Genomic DNA, 13,261 nt, shown 5'->3' on the forward strand with positions numbered 1-13,261 from the left:
CATCGAAGGAGCCTTTGACAATACGGCCACTCAGGCGATTATCAATGCGGCTTCGAGACGTGGTATTGATGGTCAAATATGTGACTGGATAAGGGCCTTGGTAGCTAACAGACAGGGTAGTTGTTACCACCCTTATGGGAGCAAGTGACAGTGCAAGGACTATGAGGGGCTGTCCACAGGGTGGGGTCCTTTCTCCTCTCCTGTGGAACGTAGTTGTAGACGACCTGCTAATTTCTTTGAACAGTAGCGAGCGGTGTCTTTGCACAGGGGTACGCACATGATTATTGTGATTCTTGTGAGTAGCAAGTTCAAAACAACAATCACGGAACTGACCAATACTGCTCTAAACATGGTGGGAAACTGGTGTGATGGGGTGGGCCTCACTGTCAACCCCAACAAGGCTGCTATGGGGGTTATGCTATCTTGCCTTTACCAGGAGGCGAAAGATGGAGGGATTGGTCTATTTCTACTCAAAGGTTCTTCCATTGAGAGTCCGAGGTCAAGTACCTGGGCGTGATCCTAGATAGGATTCTAAACTAAAGGCCCCATCTAGAAAGGGTCATCGCCAGGGGGAAATGGTCTTTAATTCAATGCAGACGCGTGATAGGTGGGTCTTGGGGACTTAAGCCAAGGCTTTTGTACTGGCTTTACGATTCCTTCGTCATACCTGCACTAATGTATGGAGCTGTTGTCTGGTGGCCAAAAACGGAGGCCAAGATGGCAGTAGCTTGTCTGGTAGACATCCAAAGGATCGCTTGCCTTGCTATCACTGGGGGTTTTCCTTGTGCAGCTCTAGACTGCTGTCTCAAACTCGCCCCTCTGGACATTGTTATTCAAACTATAGCCAGAAGGAGTGCCTAATGACTTCAGTAAGTAGGACTCTGGTCGGGCTGCTGCAGTGGGCACTGTATAATAAACATCCTGATTCAGGAGGATCAGATGCCAACAAAAGTTTTCCTTTGACAAACCCTTTAAGATTTTTATACCCTCTAGGGATGATTGGTCAGAGGGAAGGAAACCTCTTCCACCAGCGGAGCTTGAATGGTTTACAGACGGCTCTAAAACAAAAAGCGGCACAGGCGCTGGAATTGTCGGGGTGAGCCCATGCAGGGAGCTGGTGGTCCCTATGGGTCCGTATCCTACAGTTTTTCAGGCGGATTTCGAAGCCATTATGGAATGTGCTTGTGACAATCTTTGTCTGCGATATAGGAGTAAGACGATACATATTTTCACGGATAGTCAGGCAGCACTGATGGCGCTGGACTCTTGTGTGTTCAAATCCAAACTTGTCTGGGATTGCTATCAAGTCGTTGATTCCCTTTCCAGAAACAACAATGTGACTGTTTGTTGGGTTTCTGGTCATAAGAGGATCTCTGGGAATGAAAAAGCTGATGCCTTGGCCAACCGGGGCTCAGCATCAATTATTATGACAGGCCCTCAACCGTTCTGCGGTATTCCGAGGTGTGAATCCTTTGGGGATGACTCGACATCGGTTCACGCTGAACATGAGAGAAGGTAAAAGTAGCATCCGAGCATGAAAATTGAGCAGAATGGTCCTACAGTTACCTCCAGAGTGGCGTCTGACCTTCTCTCACTAAATAGATCAATGTCTTCTCGGGTTATAGATCTTATCACGTGACATGGTCACCTGAGGAAGCATCTTCACAGAGTCGGCATCCTTCAGGAGGATCCGCTCTGTAGAATGTGTGACGAGCAGGATGAAACTGCCGAACACTTTCTCTTTGATTGCCCTTCAATAGCAAGGGGGCGGTATGCCATATTTGATAGTTTGGACAAGGGTGGTCAATTTCCCCAGGGCGACCTGATAGGTTGTTTTCGGCGGTTTGTGGAACTGCTGAAATCATAGATTGACAGGTCTCATAGTGTGCTTCCGGGGTGCGCAAAAAACCCTTGAGACTTAAGTGTATGGCAGTAGGCCGCCCCATAGAAGAAGAAGAAGAAGCGTATTCCGTGGTATCGGACCGATAGTTAATAGTCAAACATCGTACATGTATCATGTCGTTGAGAATTCGGAACACTATTTACACGTTCGGAGAAGGTCAGCTTGAAATCTATGAAAACGGCAGGATACTGAAAGATGTAAATGCTCTTGACACTACTACTGTATACCTAATTTCATACAAACCAGGGATTACTTTAATGACTAAAAATACCTTGGTTTGCTGAATACTGGAGTTGATTTCACTCCAGTTACAGAAGAATCAATATCTTATTGTAGAGATAAATATGTAACACCGGTGATCAATGGAGAGATTTGAGTATCACTAAGAAAAACTCTGAGTAACAGTAATGTTGTCGCTAATAAATTACAACCGTGAGACGTTTGTGAACTAGCAACAACACTCTCCGAATAAAACCCACCAGATTAAATGAAAACCCGATCCAGCGAACGACAGAAGAAGGCCCAAAAGCAAGGAGGGAACTTACCGAAAAAGAGCTGACAAGAGAGATTGTCGAAGTCAAGGTGATAGTACAGTATCAATCTGACCTCGTCGCTCAACCGCCAGCCACGCTTAAAATGATGTCAAGTTTGTGGCAGTCGAAAACCGTGTTGGTGTGGAGAGATAAGATGGCAGACTCACTTTGGTACGACACTAACGCCCAAATTAATCTTAAATGCGAAAATTTAGGTTATTTGTATGAAACAGTAGTACCGTAAGTCTGCTGCCGGATAGAAGGACATTTATCTCAATTAATTCAGAACAATAAAACGAGATCAAGAGCGATGATATAATGTATACCTTTTATCACAAACAAACAAATATTGTCAATCACACATTCTGTATTAGTATTTAGGCTCTTATTTAATTTCAATAAATATTGAATCGCAAAAAGTACTTGCTCCGCCGGGACTCGAACCCGGATCTCTCACTTGCCGGGTGAATGTGCTACCATTACACCACAGAGCCCTCACTTTTTACGATTCAATTATTTTGTATTTGGCCGTTTCTTTCACATATGTGTTTTTAAATAACCAAACTAACATATGATCGGAAGACCAAATACCTGTCAAATGACTTCTGTTTACATTCATTAAATTTGTATAAACGCAATAGCCTAATTTAATTTCAATAAATATTGAATCGCAAATATTGAGGGCTCTGTGGTGTAATGGTAGCACATTCACCCGGCAAGTGAGAGATCCGGGTTCGAGTCCCGGCGGAGCAAGTACTTTTTGCGATTCAATATTTATTGAAATTAAATTAGGCTATTGCATTTATACATATTTAGGCTCTTAGAGATGTACTGGACTGTAAAAGTGGATACACTCTAAGCCAGAATAATTTTCGTCCAATTTGCACTGTAGAAGGGCAGAATGCTTCATTACGAAAACTAGATCCGGTGAAGAGGGGTTTTAAGTGTGTAAAACCAACTTGTCGGAACATGGCAAAATGAAAGAGGATGTATACACATAATAAAGGGTTTTAAAAGAAGCTATTCGAACATGATTCACGTTTTCCAATTGCACGTTTAGGATTTAGTTTGTTGCTGTAAAAGGTTTCCGGGGTTTTAACATAGGAGGCTTCTCGTTTACCCAAGGCCATGTTCGGGGAGTCACTCACTAGGTCTACTACCATATCCTTTTCGTATGACCTTGTTTTATTTATGATTCGTTACTAAAAGAATATGAATGGCGAACTAAACATGATCGGCCAATAGATTTATTTTCTGGCACCATCTCGTGTGCACTTCCAAATGCAATATTACAATCAATTGACAAGTTATGAAAACATTAAAAGATACACACAAATATGGAATTTAATTGGCTTTAAGAGGTTAATAAATTCAAAACGACTTTGTATAACTAGAACTGTAGATTCAGGAACAATAGCTGAACGTCCTTTAGATGCTTCCGAGGAAACCCCCCCCCCCACAAAAATAACAATATAACGTAATAACATTTTTAAAACGGCATAATCGAGGTAGAAGTAATGTGTAAAGGACACAAGAACTTCTGAAAGTATTAAAATATGACTAATTATGATTCGTACAGACAGAGTCGTGGTATCGTCTCGTGTCCGGGTTGCAAGGGTGGGATCCTGACCTGACACGAGCACTCATCCCTAATGCTAGGTATACGGAATTACTGTACACGAATCTGCTAGTACCTCCTGCAGCCTTCAGGTACAAAGGCCGAAAGAGGAAACCGACATCTTCTTACTTAACAAGAGGGATCGGAAAGAGGCTCAATTTACTTTAAGGGGTCTATTTATTCGGGCACCGCGGCGGGTCCTTGAGCTGTAGTAGCGAGTAGTAAGGTGTAGGGTGTAGGTGTCGGCGAGGCAGAGGCAGAGGGCGCGAGCTGGCGGGGCGGGGGGTGAGGGGAGGGTTTGGTGGGTGGATCCGATCAATAGTACCAGCAGGAGTCCACAGCATTCCTGGCCGCCGTGTACAGCAACTGTCTGCCCGCGCTCGCGACCCCCCACAACGTAGTACTAACGTGTCACAGTCACACTGCATTGTACACCAATTTTTAATTAGGACAAAATTATTAAAATATTGGAAATTCTACCAATCCTTTGCGAATTTACACATTGTCTCTAACAATTTTCAACAAAAATATTTACTAAAAACATAGGAATTCCAATGTAAAAAGAAATAATTTAAATATAACCTACGCATGGCATCAACACCATTTACAATAACTAAATAAATCAAGCAAAGTACTGTAGTTTTGCAGTCCTTACAAATAGTTTAATACTTTTTATTGTCAGACAATGCATTATCGAATTTTTATGATGAAAATAAATGATACGATATTATTAAAGTAACACCACCATGCATGGAATACAATTATTAAATATTTCTGCACTACACTTTGAATGCCCAGGCAAGGAGGTTAGATTAGACTACAGTTCGTTCACGCACGCACACTGCCAAGCCATTATAGATAGCTCAGGACAGGTCCTTCACCCTTCACTACAGTCCAGTATAATATGTAATAAATAGGTAATATAAATTTTATCCATACACATTATATTGATTATGTATTTTGATTTAATTTAAATTGAATTCAAACACAACGCAATTATAGTAACCTACATGTAATTAATTTTCCACCAGCATGCATCCTTAACCTTGACGCCTCTTTTTCGGCGATAGGGCAGAACATCTACCAGAATGCATTCTGAAACTTGTCTAGCCTCTTTTTCAGAGCTAGGACAAAGCCTCTGCCAGCACACATCCTGAGCCTTATCCAGACTTTCTTTCAGAGCTGGGACGACTAAGCCTCTGCCAGCTTACATTCTGAACCTTATCCAGCCTCTTTTTCAGAGCTAGGACAAAGCCTCTACTATAATGCATTCTGAAACTTGTCCAGCCCCTTTCTCAGAGCTAGGGCAAAGCCTCTGCCAACATGCATCCTGAACCTTATCCAGCCTCTTTCTCAGAGTCAGGGCAAGGCCTCTGCCAATATGCATCTTGGACCTTATCCAGCCTCTTTTTCAGAGCTAGGACAAAGCCTCTACTATAATGCATTCTGAAACTTGTCCAGCCCCTTTCTCAGAGCTAGGGCAAAGCCTCTGCCAACATGCATCCTGAACCTTATCCAGCCTCTTTCTCAGAGTCAGGGCAAGGCCTCTGCCAATATGCATCTTGGACCTTATCCAGCCTCTTTTTCAGAGCTAGGGCAAAGCCTTAACCAATATGCATATTGGACCTTATCCAGCCCCTTTCTCAGAGCTAGGGCAAAGCCTCTGCCAGCATGCATCCTGAACCTTTGCCAGCCTCTTTTTCAGAGTCAGGGCAAGGCCTCTGCCAATATGCATCTTGGACCTTATCCAGCCTCTTTTTCAGAGCTAGGGCAAAGCCTTAACCAATATGCATATTGGACCTTATCCAGCCCCTTTTTCAGAGCTAGGGGAAAGCCTCTACAAGAATGCATCCTGGACCTTATCCAGCCTTTCTTTCAGAGCTAGGGCACAGCCTGTGCCAGCATGCATTCTGAACCTTATTTAGCCTCTTTTCCAGAGCTAGGATAGAGCTTCTGCTGTTCGTACCCTGAACCTTATATTGACTCTTTTCCAAACCTAGGAAAATTCTTGTATTTGTCCATATTTAGTAACATGTTGAAATATTTTGTATCTAGGACTGTTTACTTATTGATGGAAACAATCGTTACATCCTCCCCTGCCCAAATAAGAAACAAATAAACCTGAAGACAAAAATTAATAAAATACATCCAAAATCATGCAATTCACCAACTAATTTGTGTAAAAAATTATTTAATTTTACAACAAAATTGAAAATGAAAGTACATTATTTTTGTTAAACATCAGTAGGTTTTAATTTTAATACAGTATACATAATTAAATATTAAAGAGAATCTTACACCTTTTTACATCAAAGATACTAAAAATTGATCTCAAAAATAAATAAAATTGCTTGAAAAAACTGTTTGATAAATAACAAATTCATTGCGTTTTATCACAAAATATTATAAAAAAATTATATATCTCTTTATTGGTGAATTTATGATGAATGTGATAAAAAATATGTACAATGTATGTACGCACAAACACACAGGTATTGTGGACAAGTGTGAGCCCTTGGTGCAAGTGTGTGAAGTGCCCCTGACTGCGCTCGCAGGTCATCAAGAGAAGACACTTAGTGTACACATACACTTACAGTGTGCACTGCAGGCTAACATAGATCAAAATTCAGAGGCCATATAATTGCTGATTATATTGGTTTCGTTGAAATTCAGGGTCTTTCGACAATTGTATGATGAAACTTTTTACCAAAGACTACTTTAAAAATAAAGTTAGGATTTTAAGAATAGTCAATGTAAAAATATTGAACTGTATAAAATTGAATTGTGCACAAATTCAAGCTTTTAAATGTTCAATACCTATACTTTTTACACATTTAGAGTAATTAACATTCACAACATGAACATTTTTATCAAAAAACCAACAAAACTTTTGGACACACACTATCAAGTGTGATAGAAAATCAGAATGTTCACTAGGCCCATAATAAAAACTTGATTTGATGAAATACTGAATAATTTTTTTGAAATGTGATATGAACTCGAGTACCACCCAAACCTGCTAAAGAAATTAAAGCGGGATTTTAACATACATAACATAAAAAATGTTAAACATCAAGTGTATGTTTTTAAAAGCATATAAATCGTCTTTATGTATGTCCAAGTAGCTGTAGATGTATTACTTATTTGGAGTATTTTAGTTTTCACTATATACATTTTGATTAAAAGAAACAAAACAAATTTTGGACTTATAATTGATAGAAAATTGAACTAGAATTTTGAAAATGATTTGGCCAGTAGACAGTAGCAGTGTAATAGTTGTATTGAGGTAAGGAGAGAGTGGCTGACAAGGTTAGCCAAGTGACTACTACAGTTATCTTGAGATAAGGCTAGCTAACACTACTCGCTCATAACTACTTGTCACAGCTATGCCACTGCCTAGCACCTGGCCACCACTGCCACACATTCTCAAAATAAGATAAACTCTTAATATAGTAATACAGTTTTAAATATAAGTAAATAGTAATTTGAATCTGATTTGGTATTAGTTATATACTGACCGACAAAGGAGTTTTAATTCAAAATAAATCAAAATTTCCTTTAATGGAACTAGCCAATTGAAAATAAAAATTAAGACCAAACGGTTAAAAATATACGTATATAGATAGATATTAGGTTACCTACTTTGTTTCCTCCTTTCATGAAATTATTTTTACAACAAGCTATATTTTATTTTCTAAGAAATTGAAACAGGAGACAATTTTTTACACTCAGAATTTGTATTTATTTTTATTAAATAAATGTTGGTTTCGTGGTTATATTTCAATAGTATAACACAACTAACACTCAAACAACTCATGATTGTGTGATAACAAAGTTTTAAAACGGAAAAGTATATTAGCTATACTTCTTCATACATAGAATACATTTATACTATAGACTACCACTGTAAATCATCTATTAAGATGGGCTCTACTATTCGGTTTACCACAGACTGGTAAATGTGCAGATAATAGGAATGGGACCATTCCTTACATCTAGGAAAACCCCTAGGCTACCCTGAACTCTTGGCAAACTAGTCTAAGATGACTTACAGTCTTATATGTTGAGTAGGCATTACTACTGAATTTACCACAGACAAAAAAAAAAGCCAAACGATATGAGAAAAATAGTCATTACATCTGGAATATAGCCTCTTGTCCACCCTAGTCTCTTAGCCCAATAACTCTTTAACTCTCAGCCTATTAATGGCTCATTGTTTTAGTTTTGGTGACATAATGGCAAATATTGCAGCTTCACGTTCAAATCTAATAAACAATTATATAATAATAAAGATTCCTACTCAATAGAAAAATTATTTTTGTTGTTTTATATAATAATATACTATATTTAATCTCATTTTAATAAATTGATTAAAAATTATCGTTTATAGTTTGCCTCAAAGGTGATTGATAATTTCTTCAACAGTATTTAGGCCTATGTATCTTTTCTCATGGTCATGTCAATTTAAGTTATACGAGTTATTAAATTTAAATAAATAAATTTTGGTTCTTTAACTAAGATAACTTACATATTTCAAATAACATTCTTAAAGAATAGATACTGCAAGGGACTTTATTTAATCATTTTAAACAACAACACTATAGAATGGAAAAGTAATTAACTCAGACCAATATAGGTAAACGAAATAGTAGTTCTGTAACAAAAAAACCGTGTACTATAAATATTATCCTAGTATGAAAATAAATTATCTATATTATGTCTCTTCTATAAAAAAATCACCAAGTAGAAAAAGCTTCATTTGGGCAATATGAACTTGTAATACAGATGAATTAAAAATGCCATGAGAACAGATGTGCAAAGTAATATAATTATAATGACTACAGCAAAAAGTTTTCGAGGATTGCAGAAACTAATATCTGCTGGGTTTGTGTGATGGGTGAAGACTTGGAGCAGAGAATAGTTAAAGTGATTCATTACTGGCTTGCTAATTACTGCTCTCTAGCAAATTACCTTTAACCTCAGGATAACAGGAAATTAATTTAGTTGGTATTTACAGTCCCAGAAAAACAATCAAGGGCATTTATTAGCTACTATTTTGTAAAAATATTGGTGTGATTGTTTGTTTAGTAATATGAAACTTATTCTGCTAATAAAATAGCTTCTCAATAGAGTGCAGTAGGTGGTAGGTAGATTTCTAGCACTAAGCCATTATAGTTTGATATTCACCATGCAGGCAAGCTTTCATTTATGTAGTCACTTTCTTATTTATTCAGAATAATATATTCATATATTTATAATTATGGCGATTCAAGGTATGAAATTATAACTCTGCGCGCTTGTTACTCTTATAACAGTAACCTTTTTTGAAAGTATTTTGTTATATTTAGCTATACCTGTACTGCATTTTAACATTGTTAGTAATTCTTCCCACAATAGACAAATCCACAAGTATATATTCACATTTTTTTGGACACCCAGACTGTTACAAGTAGACTGTCATCAGGTGAAATACTTTAAGAATGACAAAATTAGTCTTTTTTGATACCTCTTTTTGATATCAGCTTTCATTACAAATATGTTTCTCCAAGAAAGAAGCCAAGAAAGACAAAAATTCACATATGTGTGTTGGACATGATAAGAGTGGTTGTAAATGGTGAGTTATATAGTTACATGGTATGAATACCATTAAAGATTTGAAATTTTTTATAAGAGGACAACACTATATATCCATAAAATATTAAACTGTTAGTACTCTATTAAGTTTGAATACCATTAAAGATTTGACATTTTTTATAAGAGGACAACACTATATATCCATAAAATATTAAACTCTTAGTACTCTATTAAGTTTGAATACCATTAAAGATTTGAAATTTTTTATAAGAGGACAACACTATATATATCCATAAAATATTAAACTCTTAGTGCTCTATTAAGTTTGAATACCATTAAAGATTTGAAATTTTTTATAAGAGGACAACACTATATATATCCATAAAATATTAAACTCTTAGTACTCTATTAAGTTTGAATACCATTAAACATTTGAAATTTTTTATAAGATGACAACACTATATATCCATAAAATATTAAACTCTTAGTACTCTATTAAGTTTTTGAGAACATTTCTCAGATACAAGTCTCATGAGGATAGTACTGGAACTTTTCTGTTTATAGTGGCAGTAAATTATTTTTCTCACATGTCCTGGATTAAATACACAATACAATACTACTGAATCACAATCAATACAATATTAGATTATCTGATCATAGAACAAAATATTTTAATTCGTTGATTTTATCTAAAAATGGTTTGAATGAAATAGATTAATGCCAATAACAAAACAATTCAAAAACAATATTTCCTTGAATAAATAAATTGTTCAAGATAGTAAGCTTTTAACATAGTTTAGTTTTTATTTACATGACAAATTAAATTGTGATTAACAATGTAATGGTGAAATAAGTTATGTAGCGTTAACTACATATTCCAAAAATATACTAAACAATTGTTTGTGTTATAAACTTTCATATAATATATGGAGTTATATTTAGGGCAAAATACCACTATGTGTCACTATTGTTGTATTTTCTTATGTAGTAATTCTCCTAAATAAAACCATTTCCAAACTCTTCTTCCAAAAATTAATAAATAATCTTAGAAATGATTATTTTCTTAATACACTTAAACACCATAATATGTCTCTGTTTATCTACCTTCACTGTGAACCAACACCTTATACATCTTAGGTCTTTTCTTAAGAAGCCATGTTTTTATTTAGTTAAAGAATAAGATATCTAGATATGTTTTAGATGATTAGATAGCGGAAGAGATTTTTTATTAATAAGAAATTAATTCTTACATATTTTGACATAATTGTGTAATTAATTGGAATTTTTTAAAAGAATTCATTATATTATTTTGTGGCCAGTAAAGCATGTCTTTTTTATTACACTTTAATATTTTACTCCATAAAATATCTGAAATGTTAAGCTTCAAACTACTATTATTAGTCCTCATATTTAGAATACTCAGAGTTATTATTAAAACAATTATTAACCCTTTAGCTGCCAAACTTTCCACCAGAGGCATGTCTTGAAACTGCCATCCTATTTTAAGACATTTTCTACAGTGTTTCACATAAAAATAAAAATTCATATAATCTTTATTAATGATCATATAAAGTCAAAATTGTCTTTATTTTTATAAAGAACTTTAGTATTACCAACAGTATTAAATGTTTTTTTAATATAACTACAAAAAAATGTTAATAGTTTTACTTTGAAAAGAGTATTGAAGATACAACTAAATATTTATTACACAAACATAAGTTGACATACAGTAAATTTATGATCCAATTGAAAACTAAACCATTGATATAATTTTATAAATAACATTTTTACGGGTGTTTTTGTGAAATACTGCTAATAATGTTATCCTTGAATACAAATATGGAACACACATAAATAAAACTAATTTTTTTAATAATTGACTTTTGGGTCTTTATAAGAATAAAATGCACTTTTGTTGAATTGAAACAAAACACTAACAGGTTTTTATTTAAAAATTATTACAAAATATTACAGGTCAGGCCTCTATAATTTAAAAATGAAATACAATTACAACACATTGACTGCAGTGGATGCACATCACTACTACTCCCACTCTCCTAAAGTCACGTGAGTCATGTTACAATGAAGGCGTTTGTGATCATTCAGTTTTTGACAAACATTTAGCAGGGTTGATGAGGGTAACACTTAGTGTACTCAAAAACATATATGTGGTTTTTCTTATATACAAAAATTATCTTTGGATAAAGTATTTAATTCTAAATATGATGCTCATTTTAAAGTTTAATGATACTTTAAATATATTTTATAATTATTTTTGCAAACATCTGGAAAACTGGACAAAAGTAGTTTACATGTACATTGCTGATGTCCAAAAAAACTGGATGCTGGCAGTAAAAGGGTTAAATGGAAATTTCAAAATTTTAAAAATTTGTCTGGAACTTTAAACAAAAATTTAAATTATTATACATTTAACCCTAAATCCTAGAAGCAATATGTGTAGTAGTACAGTATTTTAGGTATAGTGGAAGCAATGTTTTGAATAATCATTTGAAATGTAACCAATGCTCTAAATGTAATATGTTACATATAACTTTCTTCAGAATAACTTTTAAAAACGTGATGACATAAACATTGTATCTGAAAATTTTCTTCATACAATTTTGACAGAACAAAAGACGCATTTCTAAATTTCGTCTACAAGTGTGTACACCAACAAATTCAAAATTATACCATTTTATTCTAAATATTAGTCTGATTTAAGAAATATATAGTGGGTAACACTTTATTCCAAAAAAATGTTTGTATGCAAATACATGTACTTATTTTCCTTTTTTAGGGAACAGACAATTAAACAAATAGAAATACCTGGAAGCCGGACACTATTACGATTTATATGGTATGTAATTTTGTTTGTATGTAAGTTAACCAAAAATGATATAATAAATTATAAATGAATGTATAAAACCAACCAATACTTATAATACTGTAAATACAGTCGCCACCTGTCCAGATTTGACAAAAGCAGTATATTATAAGAAACAAACAAAACAAATTAAAATAAAAACCAATAAACCAGTGTTGATGTGTAGATTAGTTCTTATTTCCAACCATAGGAGATCAGAGACTAGCTTTCACAAGTCAATTAAACAAACAAATACATTTGCGTTGGTTTATATGTACTTCACTTTAGGTTCACCAGTTATAATGCTGCACACCTCCCACATTTTGAGAGGAAAGGAAGCTGGCACAGTGAGCCAGGTAAGGTCTCAATTATTGTTGTTAAACTGGGGTTTCTTATTACTGATGCTGACAAACTGCTACATTAAAAATAATACATCAACAATCACAACCTTGTTATTGAGAAAAACAACACTTTGTGTCTGACCTTGTAAAGGAAACCAATATTACGTTTGTTTGAAACATAAACACAAAACAACTGCATAACAACCATACATGCTTGCAATAAATAACAGAAATAGGCCTTATCACTTCCTTACTTTAATGTTCAGAAATAGACGAGCACATGTGCTGCTGTAAAATTAATTACACACATCAAACACTTCAAGTCTGATCCAGGTTAGCATGAAATATAGACAAGATGGGCTGGTGTGAATCACTATGACACATGGCCTTTACTAAAACAATATTGATATACTATTCAATAACCTTGAA

At 34.9% G+C, this 13,261-nt stretch overlaps 1 protein-coding gene across 1 annotated transcript in view; it reads right to left on the bottom strand.

Annotated features, from left to right (window-relative positions):
* The window catches only part of LOC124360647 (guanine nucleotide-binding protein G(s) subunit alpha), a 104,266-nt gene that overhangs the window by 55,888 nt on the left and 35,117 nt on the right, over positions 1-13,261 (bottom strand). The gene's annotated exons all lie outside the window — the stretch shown is intronic.

Source organism: Homalodisca vitripennis, chromosome 1, assembly GCF_021130785.1.
Source record: "Homalodisca vitripennis isolate AUS2020 chromosome 1, UT_GWSS_2.1, whole genome shotgun sequence".
NCBI classification, from domain to species: Eukaryota; Metazoa; Arthropoda; class Insecta; order Hemiptera; family Cicadellidae; genus Homalodisca; species Homalodisca vitripennis.